This window comes from Balaenoptera acutorostrata, chromosome 16, assembly GCF_949987535.1.
Source record: "Balaenoptera acutorostrata chromosome 16, mBalAcu1.1, whole genome shotgun sequence".
Lineage (NCBI taxonomy): Eukaryota > Metazoa > Chordata > Mammalia > Artiodactyla > Balaenopteridae > Balaenoptera > Balaenoptera acutorostrata.
In genome coordinates, this window is record NC_080079.1 from 69,527,302 (window position 1) to 69,546,792 (window position 19,491).

The window sequence follows — 19,491 nt, forward strand, 5'->3', positions numbered from 1 at the left end:
CCATTGGAATTTTGATAGGGATTGAATTGAATCTATAGATCATTTTGGATAGTATGGACATTTTAACAATATTAATTCTTTGAATCCATGAATACAGAATAACCTTTTGTTGATTTGTGTCTTCAATTTCTTTCATCATTGTCTTATAGTTTTCAGTGTACAGGTCTTTTACCTACTTGGTTGAATTTATTACTAGGTATTTTACTCTTTTTGATGATATTATGAATGGGATTATTTTCTTAATTTCTCCTTCTGGTAGTTCATTATTTGTGTATTGAAACACAACAAATATCTGTATATTGCTTATGTATCCTGAAACCTTACTGAGTTCATGTATTAGTTCTAACAGTTTTTTGGTAGATTCTTTAGGGTTTTTTTTTTTTTTTTTGGTATATAATATCAAGTTATCTGAAAATAGTGACAGTTTTTCTTTTTCCTTTCTGATTCAGATGCCTTTTATTTCTTTTTCTTGCCTAATTGCTCTGTCTAGAACTTCCAATCCTATGTTGAATACAAGTGGTAAGAGTAGACATCCTTGTCTTGTTCTTGATCTTAGAGGAAAAACTTTAAGTTTTTCACCATTGAGTATGATGTTAGCTGTGGGCATGTCATATATGGCCTTTGTTATGTTAAGGTACATTCCCTTTATATCCACTTACTGAGTTTTTTTTTTATCATGAATGGATGTTAAGTTCTGTCAAATGCTTTTTTGGCATCTATTGAAATGATCATGTGATTTTTGTCCTTCATTTTTTTAAATGCAGTTTAAGGACATTAATTGATTTGCAGGTGTTGATCCACCTTGCATCCCTGGAATAAATTTCACTTCATCATGGTGTATGATTATTTTAAAGTATTGTTGAATTTGGTTTGCCAATATTTTTTAAAGGATTTTGCATAGAATTCACATCTATGTTCATTGGAGATATCAGCCTATAATTGTGTGTGTGTGTGTGTGTGTGTGTGTGTGTGTTGTCTGGTTTTGATATTAGGGTAATGCTTACCTGTGAGTTTTATACTTTCATATGTTTTCTTGTTACTAATTTGTGCCCCTTCTTTTCAGCTTAAAGAATTCCTTTAACATTTCTTGTAAGGCAGATTTAGTGGTGATGAACTCCTTTAGCTTTTGCTAGTCTGGAAAGCTATTTATCTCTCCTTCAAATGTGAATGTTAACCTTGCTGGGTAGAGTATTCTTGGTTGGAAGTTTTTCATTTTAGTACTTTGAATGTATTGTGCCTCTCCATTCTGGCCTATAGAATTTTGCTGAAAAACCTGCTGATAGTCTTATGAGGGTTCCCTTGTATATGACATGTTGTTTTTCTCTTGCTTTTAAGTTTCTTTATTTAACTTTGACATTGTAATTATAATGTGTCTTGGTGTGGATCTCTTTAGGTCCATCATAATTGGAATTTCTGGGCTTCCTGGATCTGAATATCTGTTTTCTTTCCCAGGCTAGGAAAGTTTTCAGCCATTGTTTCCTTAAATAATTTGTCTGCCCCTTTCTCTCTTCTTCTTCTTCTGGGACATCTATAATGTGAATGTTAGCTCATTTGACGTTTCCCATATGTCCCTTAAGCTATCTTCACTTTCTTTAATCCTTTTTTCTTTCTGCAGCTCTGATTTGGTAAGTTCCTCTCCCTTGTCTTTGAGTTCACTGATTTGTTCTCATGCTTCATCTAGTCTGCTGTTGAACCCCTCAAGTGTATTTTTCAGCTCATTTATTGTGTCTTCAGCTCTGAGACTTCTCTTTGGTACTTTCTTATATTTTCTATCTCTATGTTGAAGTTCTCACCATGTTCATCCATTCTTTTCCCATGTTTGGTGAGTATCTTTATGACCATTACTTTGAACTCTTTATCAGGTAAATTACTTATCCTCATTTCCTTAAGTTTGTTGTTTTTTTTTTTTTCCTGAGGTTTTATCTTCTTCTTTTAATTTGGAACATATTCTTCTGTTTCTTTATTTTTCTTGACTTTCTGTGCTTTTCTATTTATTAGGTGAAACAGCCCGTCTCCCAGCCTTGAAGGAAATGAACCTTATTGTTCAAACTTGCCCTAGCTCTTGCTTATCTCTCAAATCTTTTTGGTTGTCTAAGCAGCTAGATTTATTCTTGGTAGTTACCCATTGAGGGTGTTCCAAGACTTCTCAGTGTTCCAAAGTGAGGAATGTCAGTCAACACCTCGTTTCAGGCTGATTGGAAGCCAGACCCTCAGGCTGCAGTTTTTAAAGTAGGTAAATATATACAGTCCTGTGGGACTGCAATTGTGAACTCTGCTGGCCTGCAGACCAGGCCATCTGTAGATTTCCCCTGGGCAACAGTTGCAAAAATCAGGGCTCCAGATGAGTGTGTAAATGCCTTTCTGGGAGGTACCGGCATGCTGTAGAGAGATCGAGGGAGAGAGCAAAGATAGCATCTCCTGGCCTACATTCCATATTTCCCAGTAGCCTCTAGATGTGTTGCAAACCTGAGGCCTTCCCCTCAGGCTGAAGGTCCTGAACAAGTAAATAGAACTTTTTCACAGAAAGCCTGGGGGTGTGTTTCAGTCTGCTGTCTGTGCAGTGCCCTTGGGTGGTAGCCTGCCATGAACTGTTGCTCCGAATTGTTATAGTCCCATGGGACCCAGGAATGCTTCCTGGCCACCGGAGCCAGATGATCAAATAGTGTCCTCTGTGTGGACTGCACATGGCTGCCAGCATTAGCAAGGCACTGGGAGAGTGCAGGGCTGTAGCACACGTCAGAGTTAGCAAAGTAGAGAGACAGCCCAAAAATGGTGCCTGTCTGTGCCTCCACCCCCAGAGAGACTCCCAACAAGCCCCTTCCCTTTCCATAGACATGTTAATATTAGCAAATGAATCTCCTTCATGTATAGTCTAGGTGTTTTATAAACTGTTGCTTTTACACTGGGTCCCAGGGTGAGTGAATCTGCATACAAGCTCTTTAAGAGCAGTATCTTAGTTGCCTATGGCCTTCTGGATCTCTCGGATATAAGCTCTGTTGATTTTCAAAGACAGACATTTTGGGGGCCCATTTTTCCGGTGCACGTTACAAGGTTTGGGATGCTTAGTGGGGGGCACAGAGTGCTCACTCCCCAAGAAGAAGCTCTGGATTTGTGAGGTTCCTCCTGATTGTGGGTTGCCACAGTGGGGGTGGGGTTTTGGGCAAGATTATGTCTGCCTCTCCTACTCGTCTCTATGTGGCCCTTTTATTTTTTGTTGTGAAGGAGCTGTTCATCTTACTTTCATGTCTTTTTCAGAGGGAATGTGCCATACATAGCTGCAGATTCAGTGTGCTTATGGGAAGAGGTAGAGTTCAGGATCTTCCTGTGCCACCATCTTGGACCGTCCCCCTGATGTGCATTTTGTGTTTGATAGGAATTGCCAAATTATGTTCACAAAGGCTGTGCCTATTTACATTTCTACCAGCCATACCTGTTCCCCATATCCTCCTAAACATACTGTGTTAGTCAACTTTTTGATATTTGCCATAGTGTGTTTATCTCAGTATAAGTGAGAATGAGTATTTTTTGAAGTGATAAAGCCATGTGCATTTATTTGTCTGTGAATGGTTTTTCCATTATTTTCTCTGAGCTCTTTTTTATTTTACAGTTTCCTCAAATACTAACTAAAATCCTAAAAGAAAAGATTGTGAATTTGATCAGAAAGAGTGTAGGGTAGGGGTGGGAGGAAAAATCTAGGTATATATTTGCAAAGTTAACAAGGACAGATGGATAGAAAGGGAAAAAAGGCGTATCAGGCATCTGATCACAAGTGGCTTTCTTCTGCTAAGAGCCTTGAATGTCACAGGTGGCAGAGAAAGAAGCCACTGAGCAAATGCTTTCTTGGTTGAAGAGCTACTCTGACTTGTCAGTAGCCACTCTGGAATGAATACCTCCAGGAAGAATACACGGTCACATTTTTATCTGAATACAAAGAGATCATGGCTATTTTTTGAGCCAGGCTTTCTCTGTCTGACTATATACTAGCAGAAACAAAACTGAAATTTTTAAATAAGAGATTTTTAAAAAGGAGTGCTATTATTTCCATGTTTCCATATAAAATCTAGGTCTTGGGGAGTAAAAACAAGTGGTTGAATTTATTTTCCTATGAATCTATAATAAAATGTAGTTATGTCTATATTCCATAGAGCTAACAATATAAATAGTTATGAAAATAAAGTACATGATTTATGAGAAAATGATTTTTTAAGTTGCCAATAACTTTATATTCCCATATATAGAAATAATTGCTTAAGGATTTTTAAAAGACAAAATTAGGCCTAATTAATGTTTTATTAAATTTCAGCTGTTGCCATATGTGATAAAGTGCCCCCTCTGTGTGCTAAACCTATATAAGTAAAGTAAGCTCCAAGGATGGATTACTCAAATTTGATCATATATATGTGTATATACACACACACACACACACACACACACATTGCCAAAGTGCCTAAAAATGAGAATGAAAGAGAGTTAGGGTGAAGTGGGGGCTAAAATTTGATGCATCATCATCCCTTCTAAGAATGAGATTATGGAGTTATTCACCAAGTTCTTAGTTGAAGCTATTATTTTTTTCTCTTTAGGCTTAATTTGTTTTCCACTCAATTTAATACTCTACTTTAAATGACACTTTTCATGGAAGGAAGCACAGACCAACAGGTTCATTGCACTACGGAGATGATCAGGAATTTTCTTCATAAAGTTTTAGTCTCTGTATTACATAGGGCATAATAGTTAACGTTTTTCTTAAGTTAATTTTTATTTTTTGGAAGATAAAAATTGTGTTCACTCTAAGCCCTCTATTTGTTATTTTATTTTTCCTCCATCTACTTCTTAAATGTATGCCTTTCCTGGTTTAGTTCACAGTTTTCCTCTCTATATACTTTATTCAGGTTGCAGGGTCATAAAATTCACTCATCCTACACCTCAGGTGTGCAGAGAAATTGTAGTTCCCCAGGCTCCCATCTGCTGGTTAGAGGGAAATTATATTTTAGTTATATTTGCTTTGAAATTTAGTGTGACTGAGAAGTGTTAATAGTCTGTAAGGTATGACTACTCGGTCTCCCAGATTTCTTTGCCCTTTAGCTTATTTTACTGAATTGGGCATAGGAATGTGGCTCATGACACCTGCTGGTAGAGGGGATAGGTCATGGTCATGAGGCACATTGTGCCTGAGCCCTTCCTGTGTCCTATTTATTCTGATATCATTGATACACCAAGGCTCACTGGTTTTCACATCAGGACTCACTGACTCTGCAGACCCCTCTAAGGGTTATTTGGCTCTGACTAGGTGATATGTTCTTTTGTTCAAACTTTATTTTTTTCAGAACATTTGTGAATGTCCCTTGATTCTTTCTTTGATCTACACAAATTATCTCTGAGAGGCCCCTTTTCTACGTCCACATGGGTACCTGGGGTCTGGAAGTTCTGTTGCTTTCTTTCTGCTTAATGGGCATGCAAGTTATATTCTAGGGCTGGGAGCTCTCGAAACTGGGATCCAGCCTTACTAGATACAAAAAGTGTCCCTGAGTCCACACTCCTCACACCCAGCCAGTGTGCTACAAAGAAGTAGGTCTAGCTCTCAGTTCCTCACTATTTGCAGGTCTTGCAGAGCTATGTTCCCTCCCTAAGGTTCAGGTAACCTATTCCTCTTTCTGGAGTATCCATACACCTCTTCTCTCTGCACTCATCATCCAGGACATCTGACAAAATCTTTTGAATGACTTCTATGTGCAAACTGCTTCTTTGATATATCTCTGTCTATTAAGTTTCTTAAATGTCACTTGGGCAAAATGAAACTTCATTAATTCTCCTTCATTCTCAACTTTTTCCCAGATGGCCTGGCCATTCACCCCACCCCAATCCCAGTCCCAAACACTGAATTTCTCATGCCTGAAACCAGGAAATTATTTGTTCCTTTTTGTCCTTACTCTTCAATCCTGGATTCTATCCAGTATATCAGCAAGTGTTATCACTTTTACCTCTAAAACCTAAACCTAATCTCAACTACTTGAATCACATCCTCTACACAGTAGCCAGAGTGGCAGAAATTAGAACATGACTCTCCCTTGCTTAAAATCTTAAAGGTCTATCAGATTTAGGAGAAAATCCTAAATTTATTGCCCTGGCCTACTTGACCCTCCACGATCTTGTCCTTGCTTTGTTTTGTGTCTTCATCTTAAGTCAGTCTACCTCTTGACCATTATGCTTCTTTCCGTTCCTCAAACACAGTAGTTCATTCCTGCTCAGGAACTTTGCAATATGATTCTCTCCTCCAGGAAGGCTATTCCCCCACACTTGGCATGGAAAAGTTGCCTTCATCTTATAGTTCAAATACCAGTTTGAATAGCGTCATCTCCTAAAAGCCTTCTCCAATCACCTAAACTAACATAGCCTCATGGTTGTTAGCTATAACTTTATTTTTATTCTTTGTATAACATTCAGCATTATCTTATGTTCTTCTCAATACTGGTTTGTTTGTCCTCCTTTTTTTCTCATTTCCCTCCATTCAGTTCCAGAAATGGCCTTGGCTCATGGCAGATACTCAAAAAATATTTGTGAAAATAGTAAGCTAATGAGTAGATTATTTTCACAAAAGAGAATTTCATCTTCTGCTTTCTTCAAACACCTACAATGTCCTTGAGGGTAAGGCCTGACTCCCTTTTTGGAGGAAAGGGAAGGAAAATATGACACAAATTAATATCTGAATATATTTTCTGCCTGTGTGTATGACTGTTTAAATAGATGAAGGAAGATGAAACTACGTGGCTTTCACATTATTAAAGCGAAGCAAACATAAGCAAATCCCTGAACGTCTCCAATTCTCATTTTTCTCATCTCTGAAGCTTGAGTTATAAATCTTGCCTCACAGAGAAATTTTAAGAAGAAAATGAAATTGTACATGTGAAAGTGCCTTATAAAGTGTTGAGAATAAAAGCTAACTTTTGCAACACATTACATTCATGGCCATGAAAGAGTGGATTATAATAGAGAAAGGACACAGATGCTGAAGACTTAAAGCATAGCCTCACATGTGGTTGACCAACCCTCTGGGTTTGCCCAGGACTGAGGGGTTTTCTGCGATGCGGGCCTCTCTTTGTGGACAAAGGGAGATATGGTCACATTAGCCTCACTGGGCTCTGTACCAGTAAAACCATTGTACGGATCCATTTTCAATTTCATGGTTCCTAAATACAAGGTACTAAGGTAAAGTAATATGAACAAAAAGGAAGCTGAAATATATGTGGAAACATGGAGAATCCAAAAACCCTGAACAGTAAAGAAGGATGGCAGAGAGTCGCACATCAGAGTGTATTTGTGGAGAAGGTTTAGGTAATGAGGGCATCACAACTAGCTTTCAAAAAATATTTCAGATATGCAAGATGAATTAGTGCTAGAAGTCTGCTGTATAACAGTACCCATAGATAACAATTCAGTATTGTACACTTAAAAATTGGTTGAGGGTAGATCTCACATTAAGAGTTCTTACTACCAAAAAACAGAACAAAAGAAAAGAAAACAAAACCCCACAAACAAACAAAAACAAACCCGAAAGAGGCATGCTAGTAATAACTATGTGTCAGGTACCCTGCTAGATCATGAGACTACAAAAATAAGAGGAATGCAGTTCCTGCCTGACTACATCTCTTGAAGCCATCCTGTTTCTTAATTCCTGTTCCATCTCAGCATAAAGAACAATTTTCTCCAGTTTTCCCCACTTACTACCTAGTGTCCAAACATTCAGCATTCCAAGGCATGATTCATACAGCAGCTGTAGTGATTTGAAGAGCTGATCTGATACATTCATTCCCCTACTCAATCCTTTTAATAAGTATCCATTTCTATTAAAGATGAACAAAAAGGGGAGCCTGGATATGACCTAAGTATCTCAGGCCCTTTGGTACCTCATAGCCTCATCTTCACTGTTCCCACACTACCTACTCTTAGCAATTTTTTTTTTTCTAACATCTTTATTGGAGTATAATTGCTTTACAATGGTGTGTTAGTTTCTGCTTTATAACAAAGTGAATCAGTTATACATATATCCCCATATCTCTTCCCTCTTGCATCTCCCTCCCTCCGACGCTCCCTATCCCACCCCTCTAGGTGATCACAAAGGACCAAGCTGATCTCCCTGTGCTATGCGGCTGCTTCCCACTAGCTATCTATTTTACATTTGGTAGTGTATATATGTCCATGACACTCTCTCACTTTGTCCCAGCATACCCTTCCCCCTCCCCATATCCTCAAGTCCATTCTCTAGTAGGTCTGCGTCTTTATTCCCATCTTGCCCCTAGGCTCTTCATGACCATTTTTTTCCCCTTAGATTCTATATATATGTGTTAGCATACGGTATTTGTTTTTCTCTTTCTGACTTACTTCACACTGTATGACAGACTCTAGGTCCATCCACCTCACTACAAATAACTCAATTTCATTTCTTTTTATGGCTGAGTAATATTCCATTGTATATATGTACCACATCTTCTATATCCATTCATCTGTTCATGGACACTTAGGTCGCTTCCATGTCCTGGCTATTGTAAACAGATTTGCAGTGAACATTGTGGTACATGACTCTTTTTGAATTATGGTTTTCTCAGGGTATATGCCCAGTAGTGGGATTGCTGGGTCATATGGTAGTTCTATTTTTAGTTTTTTAAGGAACCTCCATACTGTTCTCCATAGTGGCTGTATCAATTTACATTCCCACCAACAGTGCAAGAGTGTTCCCTTTTCTCCACACCCTCCCCAGCATTTATTGTTTGTAGATTTTTTGATGATGGCCTCTCTGACCAGTGTGAGATGATATCTCATTGTAGTTTTGATTTGCATTTCTCTGATGATTAATTATGTTGAGCATTCTTTCATGTGTTTTCTGGCAATCTGTATATCTTCTTTGGAGAGATGTCTATTTAGGCCTTCTGCCCATTTTTAGATTGGGTTGTATGTTTTTATGATATTAAGCTGCATGAGCTGCTTGTAAATTTGGCAGATTAATCCTTTGTCAGTTGCTTCATTTGCAAATATTTTCTCTCATTCTGAGGGTTGTCTTTTTGTCTTGTTTAAGGTTGCCTTTGCTGTGCAAAAGCTTTTAAGTTTCATTAGGTCCCATTTGTTTATTTGTGTTTTTATTTCCATTTCTCTAGGAGGTGGGTCAAAAAGGATCCTGCTGTGATTTATGTCATAGAGTGTTCTGCCTATGTTTTCCTCTAAGAGTTTTAGAGTGTCTGGCATTACGTTTAGGTCTTTAATCCATTTTGAGTTTATTTTTGTGTATGGTGTTAGGAAGTGTTCTAATTTCATTCTTTTACATGTAGCTGTCCAGTTTTCCCAGAACCACTTATTGAAAACGGCTGTCTTTTCTCCACTGTATATTCTTGCCTCCTTTATCAAAGATAAGGTGACCATATGTGCGTGGGTTTATCTATGGGCTTTCTATCCTGTTCCATTGATCTATATTTCTGTTTTTCTGCCAGTACCATACTGTCTTGATTACTGTAGCTTTGTAGTATAGTCTGAAGTCAGGGAGCCTGATTCCTCCAGCTCCGTTTTTCTTTCTCAAGATTGCTTTGGCTATTCGGGGCCTTTTGTGTTTCCATACAAATTGTGAGATTTTTTTGTTCTAGGTCTGTGAAAAATACCATTGGTAGTTTGATAGGGATTGCATTGAATCTGTAGACTGCTTTGGGTAGTATAGTCATTTTCACAATGTTGATTCTTCCAATCCAAGAACACGGTATATATCTCCATCTATTTGTATCATCTTTAATTTCTTTCATCAGTGTCTTATAGTGTTCTGCATACAGGTCTTTTGTCTCCTTAGGTAGGTTTATTCCTAGATATTTTATTCTTTTTGTTGCAATGGTAAATGCGAGTGTTTTCTTAATTTCACTTTCAGATTTTTCATCATTAGTGTGTAGGATTGCAAGAGATTTCTGTGCATTAATTTTGTATCCTGCTACTTTACCAAATTCATTGATTAGCTCCAGTAGTTTTCTGGTAGCATCTTTAGGATTTTCTATGTGTAGTATCATGTCATCTGCAAACAGTGACAGCTTTACTTCTTCTTTTCTGATTTGGATTCCTTTTATTTCTTTTTCTACTGTGATTGCTGTGGCTAAAACTTCCAAAACTGTGTTGAATAATAGTGGTGAAAGTGGACAACCTTGTCTTGTTCCTGATCTTAGTGGAAATGGTTTCAGTTTTTCACTATTGAGGACGATGTTGGCTGTGGGTTTGTCATATATGGCCTTTATTATGTTGAGGTAAGTTCCCTCTATGCCTACTTTCTGGAGAGTTCCTATCATAAATGGGTATTAACTTTTGTCGAAAGCTTTCTCTGCATCTATTGAAATGATCATATGGTTTTTATCCTTCAATTTGTTAATATGGTGTATCACATTGATTGATTTGCATATATTGAAGAATCCTTGCATTCCTGGGATAAAGCCCACTTGGTCCTGGTGTATGATCCTTTTAATGTGCTCTTGGATTCTGCTTGCCAGTGTTTTGCTGAGGATTTTTGCATCTATGTTCATCAGTGATATTGGCCTGTATTTTTCTTTCTTTGTGACATCTTTGTCTGGTTTTGGTATCAGGGGGATGGTGGCCTCGTAGAATGAGTTTGGGAGAGTTCCTCCCTCTGCTATATTTTGGAAGAGTTTGAGAAGGATAGGTGTTAGCTCTTCTCTAAATGTTTGATAGAATTCGCCAGTGAAGCCATCTGGTCCTGGGCTCTTGTTTGTTGGAAGATTTTTAATCAGAGTTTCAATTTCAGTGCTTGTGATTGGTCTGTTTATATTTTCTATTTCTTCCTGGTTCAGTCTTGGAAGGTTGTGCATTTCTAAGAATTTGTCCATTTCTTCCAGGTTGTCCATTTTATTGGCATAAAGTTGCTTGTAGTAATCTCTCATGATCCTTTGTATTTCTGCAGTGTCAGTGGTTACTTCTCTTTTTTCATTTCTAATTTTATTGATTTGAGTCTTCTCCCTTTTTTTCTTGATGAGTCTGGCTAATGGTTTATCAATTTTGTTTATCTTCTCAAAGAACCAGCTTTTAGTTTTATTGATCTTTGCTATAGTTTTCTTCATTTATTTCTGATCTGCTCTTTATGATTTCTTTCCTTCTGCTAACTTTGGAGTTTTCTTCTTCTTCTTTCTCTAATTGCTTTAGGTGTAAGGTTAGGTTGTTTATTTGAGATGTGTCTTGTTTCTTAAGGTAGGTTTGTATTGCTATAAAATTCCCTCTTAGAACTGCTTTTGCTGCATCCCATAGGTTTTCAGTCATCGTGTTTTCATTGTGATTTGTTTCTAGGTATTTTTTGATTTCCTCTTTGATTTTTCAGTGATCTCTTGGTTATTAAGTAGTGTATTGTTTAGCCTCCATGTGTTTGTGTTTTTTACAGATTTTTTCCTGTAATTGATATCTAGTTTCATAGCATTGTGGTCGGAAAAGATACTTGATACCATTTCAATTTTCCTACATTCACCAAGGCTTTATTTGTGACCCAAGATATGATCTATCCTGGAGAATGTTCCATGGGCACTTGAGAAGAAAGTGTATTCTGTTGTTTTTGGATGGAATGTCCTATAATTATCAGTTAAGTCCATCTTGTTTAATGTATCATTTAAAGCTTGTGTATCCTTAGTTATTTTCATTTTGCATGATGTGTCCATTGGTGATTGTGGGGTGTTAGAGTCCCCTACTATAATTGTGTTACTATCGATTTCTCCTTTTATGGCTGTTAGTATTTACCTTATGTATTGAGGTGCTCGTATGTTGGGTGCATAAATATTTACAGTTGTTAAATCTTCATCTTGGATTGATCCCTTGATCATTATGTAGTGTCCGTCTATGTCTCTTGTAATAGTCTTTGTTTTAAAGTCTATTTTGAGACTGATATGAGAATTGCTACTCCATCTTTCTTTTGATTTCCATTTGCATAGAATACTTTTTCCATCCCCTCACTTTCAGTCTGTATGTGTCCCTAGGTCTGAAGTGGGTCTCTTGTAGACAGCATATATATGGGTCTTGTTTTTCTAACCATTCAGCGGTCTATGTCTTTTGGTTGGAGCATTTAATCCATTTACATTTACGGTAATTATCAATATGTATGTTCCTATTACCATTTTCTTAATTGTTTTGGGTTTGCTGTTGTAGGTCTTTTCCTTGTGTTGTGTTTCCTGCCTAGAGAAGTTCCTTTAGCATTTGTTATAAAGCTGGTTTCGTGGTGCCGAATTCTCTTAGCTTTTGCTTGTCTGTAAAGGTTTTAACTTCTCTGTTAAATCTGAGTGAGATCCTTGCTGGGTAGAATAATCTTGGTTGTAGGTGTTTCTCCTACATCACTTTAAATATGTCCTGCCACTCCCTTCTGGCTTGCAGAGTTTCTGCTGAAAGATCAGCTGTTAACCTTATGGGGATTCCTTTGTATGTTATTTGTTGTTTTTTCCTTGCTGCTTTTAATATTTTTTCCTTGTATTTAACTTTTGACAGTTTGATTAATATGGGTCTTGGCGTGTTTCTCCTTGGATTTATCCTGTATGGGACTCTCTGTGCTTCCTGGACTTGATTAACTATTTCCTTTCCCATATTAGGGAAGTTTTCAACTATAATCTCTTCAAATATTTTCTCAGTCCCTTTCTTTTTCTCTTCTTCTTCTGGGACCCCTATAATTCGAATGTTGGTGTGTTTAATGTTGTCCTAGAGATCTCTGACACTGTCCTCAATTCTTTTCATTTTGTTTTTCTTTATTCTGCTCTGCAGTAGTTATTTCCACTATTTTATCTTCCAGGTCACTTATCCGTTCTTCTGCCTCAGTTATTCTACTATTGATCCGTTCTAGAGAATTTTAAATTTCATTTATTGTGTTGTTCATCACTGTTTGTTTGCTCTTTAGTTCTTCTATGTCCTTGTTATACGTTTCTTGTATTTTCTCCATTCTATTTCCAAGATTTTGGATCATCTTTACTATCGTTATTCTGAATTCTTTTTTAGGTAGACTGCCTATTTCCTCTTCATTTGTTAGGTCTGGTGGGCTTTTACCTTAGTCCTTCATCTGCTGTGTGTTTCTGTGTCTTCTCATTTTTCTTAACTTACTGTGTTTGGGGTCTCCTTTTCACAGGCTGCACGTTTGTAATTCCTGTTGTTTTTGGTGTCTAGCCCAATGGCTAAGGTTGGTTCGGTGGGTTGTGTAGGCTTTCTGGTGGAGAGGACTAGTGCCTGTGTTCTGGTGGATGAGGCCTGATCTTGTCTTTCTGGTGGGCAGGTCCACATCTGGTGGTGTGTTTTGGGGTGTCTGTGGCTTTCTTATGATTTTAGGCAGCCTCTCTGCTAATGGGTGTGGTTGTGTTCCTGTTTTGCTAGTTGCTTGGCATAGGGTGTCCAGCACTGGAGCTTGCTGGTCGTTGAGTGAAGCTGGGTCTCGTCATTATGATGGAGATCTCTGGGAGATTTTCACCATTTGATATTACGTGGAGCTGGGAGGTCTCTTGTGGACCAGTGTCCTGAAGTTGCTCTCCCACCTCAGAGGCATAGCCCTGACGCCTGACTGGAGCACCAAGAGCCTGTCCTCCACACGGCTCAGAATAAAAGGGAGAAAAAATAAGAAAGAAAGAAAGAAGAAGATAAAATAAATTTAAATAAAATAAAGTTATTAAAATAAAAATAATTATTATAAAATTTTTTTAAGTAATAAAAAAAAAAGAGAAAAAGAACAGAGCAACCAAACCAAAAAATAAATCTACCAACGATAACAAGCGGTAAAAACTATACTAAAAAACAAACAAACAAACAAAAAAACCGGACAGACAGAACCCTAGGACAAATGGTAAAAGCAAAGCTATAAAGAATCACACACAGAAGCATACACATACACACTCCCACAAAAAGAAAAAGGGAAAAATATATATATATATATTGTTGCTCCCAAAGTCCACCTCCTCTATTTGGGATGATTCGTTGTCTATTCAGGTATTCCACAGATGCGGGGTACATCCAGTTGATTGTGAAGATTTAATCCGCTGCTCCTGAGGCTGCTGGGAGAGATTTCCCTTTCTCTTCTTTGTTCGCACAGCTCCTGGGGTTCAGCTTTGGATTTGGACCCGCCTCTGCATGTAGGTTGCCTGAGGGCTTCTGTTGTTCGCTCACACAGGACGGGGTTAAAGGAGCAGCTGCTTTGGGGTCTCTGGCTCACTCATGCCACGGGGAGGGAGGGGTACGGATGCGGGGCGAGCTTGCGGTGGCAGAGGCCGGCGTGACATTGCAGCAGCCTGAGGCGCGCTGTGCGTTCTCCTGGGGAGGTTGTCCCTGGATCACGGGACCCTGCCAGTGGCGGGCTGCCCAGGCTCCTGGGAAGGGAGGCATGGGTAGTGACCTGTGCTTGCACACAGGCTTCTTGGTGGCGGCAGCAGCAGCGTTAGCGTCTCATGCCCTTCTCTGGGGTCCGCGCTGATAGCCACGGCTCGCGACCATCTCTGGAGCTCCTTTAAGCGGCGCCCTTAATCCCCTCTCCTCGCACACCAGGAAACAAAGAGGCAAGAAAAAGTCTCTTGCCTCTTCTGTAGCTCCAGACCTTTTCCCGGACTCCCTCCCAGCTAGCTGGGGTGCGCTAACCCCTTCAGGCTGTGTTCACGCCGCCAACCCCAGTCCTCTCCCTGCGATCCGACCTCCGAAGCCCGAGCCTCAGCTCCCAGCCCCCGCCTGCCCTGGCGGGTGAGCAGACCATCCTCTCGGGCTGGTGAGTGCTGCTCGGCACCAATCCTCTGTGCGGGAATCACTCCGCTTTGCCCTCCGCAGCCCTATGGCTGCGCTCTCCTCCGTGGCTCTGAAGCTTCCCCCCTCCACCACCCGCAGTCTCCGCCCGCGAAGGGGCTTCTAGTGTGTGGAAACCTTTCCTACTTCACAGCTCCCTCCCACTGGTGCAGGCCCTGTCCCTATTCTTTTGTCTCTGTTATTTCTTTTTTCTTTTGCCCTACCCAAGTACGTGGGGAGTTTCTTGCCTTTTGGGAAGTCTGAGGTCTTCTGCCAGCGTTCAGTAGGTGTTCTGTAGGAGTCATTCAACATGTAGATGTATTTTTGGTGTATTTGCGGGGAGCAAGGTGATCGCCACGTCATATTCCTCCGCCATCTTGAAGGTCCTTCCTGCTAGTGTTGGAGGGTCTCCTGTAGCGGCGGGGGATGACTGTGGCTCACCACAGGGACAAGGACACTGGCAGCAGAAGTTCTGGGAGATACTCCTTAGTGTGAGCCCTCCCGAAGTCCGCAATTAGCCCCATCCCTGAATTTTAAAATAGACTGCTGAGACTCAGTTGTTGTTTTTTATTCCTTGTTTAGTTTTAGTTGAAAAGGAATACATTTCCCCCAGAGTCATAAAGTAATTTCTTCAAAGACAATAATTCCTTCTAGAATTGGTGCTTGGACTTTTGATGACTAAAATTATAAGCTTTTCTGAATGTCCACTATGGATTAGGAATTATTCGAGATGCAAAGCAGAGTAAGATATTGCCAATATTTTCAAGGATTTACAGAAGAGTTGGAGCAACACACTTCACCCATGGAGAAATGATCAAGAGCACGGAATCATAGAAATCAGGAGAACAGAAGGTGCTAGTGTTGGAGTCATTGTTGATTAGTCTTGAGATCTTGGCCAGGGTGTCTCACCAAGGTGTAAGGAACATAGTAACATTCGTCCCTGACACATTTATATATATACGACATATGTATATAATGACATATATATGTATATAATAAAGGGCAATATGTGTCTGTAGACACCTTATGAGCTGTAATGTATTCAATCTAGATGTGTTCTCTCAAATACTATTTGAAGGTCAAATAGTTTAGGAAAACAATAGAGTTGGTCCTTGAACCGCACTGATTAGAACTGCTCAAGTCTGCTTATACACAGATTTTTTTTTTTTTTTTCACTGACTACCTTCTACAGCACTACATGATGCTTGGTTATTTGAATCCGTGGATGCAGAATCTTGGACATGGAGGAGCACCTGATACTGAGGGATGACTTTAAGTTTTATGCAGATTTTCCACTGCAAGGATGGTGGGCTCCCCTAACCCCTGCATTGTTCAAGGGTTAACTGTACATACTTTATCCTCATGTTAGAGATTTACAATTTACATTAGTATTTTCAAATACCTGAGAAAGTACAGCAGTCAAATTTTGTACAACTTTGTTTTATCTGTTTCCAAAATTGATTCTTCCTTACAGATATGTCTGTCAATATATTGAAGTAGGGTTCTTTAGCAAAACTGGATCAGTTTACACTTAGAAATCTACAGGACTGTGTCAACAGAAAACAAGGGATGGAGAACCCTGTAGGTCAGACTATAGTTCAAGGCCTGCATCCTCTTTAAGCTTTCTCTAGTCAGTCTAGAGACTAGAGAAAACTTAAAGAGGATGCAGGCCTTGAAATATATTAACTAATTGTTTAATACTAAAATTATTTATTGAGTAGCTACAACTATTTACTGAGTATGCACAAGATGGAGGAAGATACTAGGCGTTTTGGGGTTACAGTGTTAATTGGAACTAATTTTGGGTTTAGAAGATGTGATAAGACATAACCATATTACAAAGTGGCATTTAAAAAAATTAAGATACAGTTTGAAATAACTTGGTGGAATTTCAGGAGCAAAGTTGCATGTGTAAATAGGATGTGTCTACTTAGCCATTAAATTGTCGTGATATTCTCTTTACATCAAGCTTACAACTTATTTCTTTAAACTATATTTATTAGATAAGGTATGTCTGAGACAGTGTTTTTGGTCATTGCCTATACTGCACAAGCAGGCCCTATATTTGATATATATACTTGTCCTTAGTCAGTAGCGGGTTTCAAAAAGACCCTAGGAAATATTCATAGGGAATCCAATCCATATATTTTCTATTAGTTATTATTATTATTATTTAGATAATGGACTATTAGGCCATGTTTCTATATTTGTTTATAGAACTCTCTTCAGATACAGATATCATCTTTAATCAATTAAAGGTATATAACAAAAATGTAGTATATATAATATCTATTGTACACCCAGAAAATTAGCTTAAAACAACTTACTTGGAACACATTTTTGGAAGTCAAAATAGTCACTTAGGTCTACATTTCACACACTCAATTCACTCCTGCAAACTGTCTGTATTTTTATCCTTAGTACCTAATTTTAGGTCAACTTCATGGTAGATGATACAGGTAGAAGCACTTGCTAAATTTTTTTAAATGTTACAAATTATCATTATTGTAACATCTGATTACACTCTTTTATGGAAAGCTTTTAGTGGGAGATAGTATGATTTCTTCCATCCTTAACCCAGCAACTCTCTTCCATCCCTTTAAAAGTCAAGTCACGGGGGATGATAATCTTTACATATAAGTGTCAACCAGGCTGTTAATTACAGTTCCAATTCTGTTCTTCTGAACTTAGTGATCCCTTGCTATGAAGGTACCTTAGGCAGCTCGGGCTGCTCTTAACAGGGTATCATAGGCTGGGTGGCTTATAAACAACGCAAATTTATTTCTCATAGTCCTGGAGGCTGGAAGTTCGAGATCAGGGTGCTAGCATGGTCCGGGGTCTGGTAAGAGCCCTCTTCCAGTTGCAGATGGATTTTTTATTGTATCCTCACATGGCAGAAAGAGAGCTAGAGAGCTCTCTGGGATCCCTTTTAAAGAGCTCTAATCCCATTCATGAGGGCTCCACCCTCAAGACCTAATTACCTCCCAAAGGCCCTACCCTCTCATATCGTCACATTGGGTTTAGGATTTCAACATATGAATTTGAAGGCAGGGGTCACAAACATTCAGTGATAATATTGACCTATTGAGTTAATGAGCATGGGAGCTATGGAGTTAGAACACCTGGATTCCAATAACAGCTAATATGTGTAACTCCTGCTTGAATTTCTGGTCATCTACCCTTAGTTCCAAGGTATGTCCCCCTTTTACAATGATCAAAGTGAAAACTTAAACAAGGGTATAATAGCATAATCTTTGAATCTTACAGTAAAATGGTGACACTAATGGTGTTGTCTTCATGATTGTGGTGTTGCTTTTGCATCATTTTTGATAGGGAAAGAGAAACATCAAGTACTTCCACTTAGATATTTGTATTGCAGTAGTCAAGTGATGGAGTGCTAGCCATGATAAAGTGTGAGTGCCAAATCTTGCAGCTTTACACGGAAAGTATTTACTCATATGCCACAGTCCGGTGTGGCTGTCAGTAGGGCCTCTATGAGACCCTAACACCTTGGCTTTTTCCAACTTTACTCTCCTTTAGACCCTCTTTTGATTTAGCTGGCATTTGGGATTGTGCCAGAAGTTTTTGTGGCTCAGGACTTGAATAGAATACTCATATTTTCTTCGCCACAACTCAGTCACATGGCCAAAATTGCCTACAAGCGAAGTATAGTCCAATAATGTACTTAGGAATTGAAGGGAAACTCAAACCAGAAAAATTACCTAGAAAAAATTGGGTGTTATTGCAGAGATTAACAAGCTATATTTCCATTTTTCACCTGATCCGCATAAGTTTTACCTGGAGTCAATGGGTTAGCATTGAGCCATATTCACCAGTCCTTGAAATATTTCGGTCTGGGTCTTTCCCATTCTCATTTGCAATCGAATCTTGTTAAATAGTTGCAGATCTCTTTGGGAAATACAGAACAAAGACTCAGCATATGTCCACATTTTGAGCATGCTGTTGACATTTCAAGATTTTTCCTCAACCTACCTGCCATTTAAGGAGCCCTCTGTCTATTTACTGGCTCAGATCAAAGACTTTGATGAAGGTCTATTGTGGTGGCCAGATCTGGGTGTATGACAATTTAACCATCCATTTCAGTCTTACAGACCCCATGATCAGTCCACTATAGTCAAAGATCATTGTGTGTCAGGTCACTTCATTTTTCATGGTGGCCCTGCTGCTTATTATGGAAATCATGCCCATTTTATCTCTGGCAGTTAATTGCATCTTCTTGACCTCTGATACCTTTGAATCTTCTCATCCCCACTGAAATCAGGAAACTATTTCAAAATCAGGATTTCCCTCTAATATTCCTGGTCCACAAAGGGCCACCACTTAAGTGCTTTTAAAAGGTACTGGAAGTGGTTTTCTTTGACAGAGAGTAGACGACTGGAAGGACACATGATGATTGCTGAGGTGCTGGAATGTTCTGTTTCTTGTCCTGGGTGGTGATTATACAGATGTGTCCCATTGGTGTTCACCTAGTACTCATTGCTTCCACAGATCTCTGATGCCTTTAAAAGCATGAATAAAAATCTTTCAGCATTTTTTAGCTGTTCAATGGAGCATATTTTGGTGCAAGGCAACTACTACTACAACCCTCCACTGAAAATGTACACTTTGCTCTGAGCTCCGTAGAAAGGGATGACCCCAAATAATTTATCTTTATAGCTGAAAAAAATGCTTTCTTTTACTGAGTTGCAATACTTTAAATTCTTAAGAAAGTTTCTGGTGAAC